Raw genomic sequence first — 2,447 nt, 5'->3', positions numbered from 1 at the left:
TCTCTCTCTCTCTCTCCCTCTCTCTCCCTCTCTCCCCCTGTTTCATTAGTACATGTAGCACTGTGTGTTCAGTAACCTCACTGCAGTTGGTACGAATGAATTTCTATATCTGTCTGTAATTGCTTTTTTTATTGAAATTTACCGTTTTCTGCTTGTCCATAATAGAAATTCCAATATCTGTGGGTGGCTATGGCCATTTAGCATTATTTCCGCTTTTATTTAGAACGTTCGTCTTGTGCAGATATTCACAGTTATTTAGGCCTCTACAATTGTTCTTAATGCCTTTCTGATCAACTTGTTTATTTTTATGGTGTGCCGTCTTTCCAAGTTGATGCCATAACAAGAACTACCAAAATTTATTAAAGTTTCTATTGTGGCGGGGTATAATATCTGAAGGATGGATGGATTCATATTGAAGGACCTAAGTTTCCTCAGAAAGTACAGCCTCTGATTTACCTTTATAACGATATTGACCAAACGCTTTTCGACAATTTGCTCCCTCCCCGCATCCCACCTCCCCACCATTGTCTTGTAGATATTAGGTAATAATAATATGGGTAGATCTACAATGATGTAGTGTGTCACAAGCGAACACAATACAATGTGAAATGTATAATTTCGCTCCCTGCGTGATGCGCTGAATATGAACATTTTAATGATGCTATTATGATTAAGCCTTGGTCAATAGTGGGGCGGTTATTTAGTTCTCAAGTCTAAAAGTGAAAGATCGTAGGGATATAACGCAATTTTTCATGAAGTGATCTGTAAACAAGTACAAGTTCCTAAGGCGCTGAGCAGTCGGTGCCACACATGTTTAACAGAGGCCGTGTAAACCTCGTTGTACCGCCAGTCCCGCTGAACCGCCAACTTCATGCTCGTCCCAAGATAGGCGGTATGACGCGGTTTGACTGTACATTAAGCTCAGCTGGAGCTGTAGATTTTACATGTACATGTAGTTGGTTGCTACTCGTTTTCCCCCGGAGCATGGCAGCCGCGCAAGACAGATCTGGATGAGTTAAGATTTTCCAGTTTCTACCAGTCTGCTACCACTAGATAAGATAGCAACTGGTGCTATCCCGTTATACCACCAGCCTAGTTGTACCTCCAACCTCAAGGTCTGCCCATTGGGGGATCGACAATCTGATCATCCGACTCGTCGCCTGAAAACAAACACGTTTGTTGTTGAGACGACGAGTCGGGCGATCGGTTTGTGCCGTGATAGCCGCTTTGCACCCTCAATCTGGCGAGGAAACCGAACCGACCGTGCCAATGGACACCGTGTATTAAGGTAGAGGATATAACTGGGTTTGACTGTGTTGTGTAGATATTGCATGTAGAGGCATTTACTTGAGAGAAATAGTCTTCGTAGTAACCCTGAGCTCCGGCCACTACCAGGGCCCAGTTCTTGCCGGACTCCGCCCTGACCACTAAGACCACGGCAGCAGGACCTGAGAGAGGACTCCGTGACGTAACGCCATCTTCTCTGTCTTGTATTGAGTAGTTCACCGCTCAGCAATAATTGCTAATGATTATGATATTGTTTGCTTCTCTCTCGCTTGTTTTCCCCCACTACTTATTTATATGAGAATGTTTGTACACTTGAACAATGTAATAAGACGAGGCATACGAGTAGGTGGGTTTTGTTGAATTTTTTAAAAATCGAAATATAATGCACAATGGGCCTCGTGATGTGCAAGTCACTTATCAACTCTATTTTATCCGTGATAGGTCTCGAGTCTCGAGCCTGTTGATTTTCTGCTAAAGTAAGGCACACCTCCAAGCAGATAATTTGCTGATACACCAGGAGTCTGATCATTACGCTACATCTGTCAGTTTTGCTTGTCATCTTACTCCACTCTAAAGGGAGCAAGCTTTTCATCTCACTGGTATTTTTGCTTGAGTTGTATTACTTTTTTTTTGGGGGGGGGGGGTTACTAAGAGTTTTACGGCACATGCAAAACAATAAGGTCATATAGGTTACGAAGATTTGGGGTGTTACAAGAGAGTAATAAACACAAAAAAGAAGGAGAGATCAGGACCATAGATTTCTGATGTTTGTTAGGAAAGAAGGGGCAAACCACACCTGAGCACCCGCGGTATTACTTTGATAATAGTCCAGTAAATCAAGCATTAAAGTAAATCTTGCTTACTCGTAGAAAAGGTCGTGGCGTCGGTTGGTAGACTAGTGGATAGACTATTGGACCTGTCATTGTGAAGTTTTGGGTTTGAAGGTCCGAGAGTCAGGTCAGTCCGACGTTGTGTCCTTGGAAAATGTACTTTACACGATTTTCCTTTGTGGCTCGGTCTTTCCGGAGATGGACGTTAAGCTCGGAGGTTCCGCTTCTTCCAATAATCGAACAGAGTTCATAGAGGGGTTCGTCTGACATGCGAAATCGGCTGGTTCATTTCCTAATTTAACTAGTTAAGGACACAATGATTTATCACTC

The 2,447-nt window shown here is 43.0% G+C and overlaps 1 protein-coding gene across 6 annotated transcripts in view; it reads left to right on the top strand.

The window, feature by feature from the left end:
* LOC101861199 (legumain) overlaps positions 1 to 2,447 on the top strand; it is an 11,839-nt gene that overhangs the window by 5,485 nt on the left and 3,907 nt on the right. The gene's annotated exons all lie outside the window — the stretch shown is intronic.

This window comes from Aplysia californica, unplaced genomic scaffold (assembly GCF_000002075.1).
Source record: "Aplysia californica isolate F4 #8 unplaced genomic scaffold, AplCal3.0 scaffold00100, whole genome shotgun sequence".
In the NCBI taxonomy this organism is placed as follows: Eukaryota; Metazoa; Mollusca; class Gastropoda; order Aplysiida; family Aplysiidae; genus Aplysia; species Aplysia californica.
Note: the sequence above shows the minus strand (reverse complement) of the source record. Positions and strands in the feature narration are given on the sequence as shown.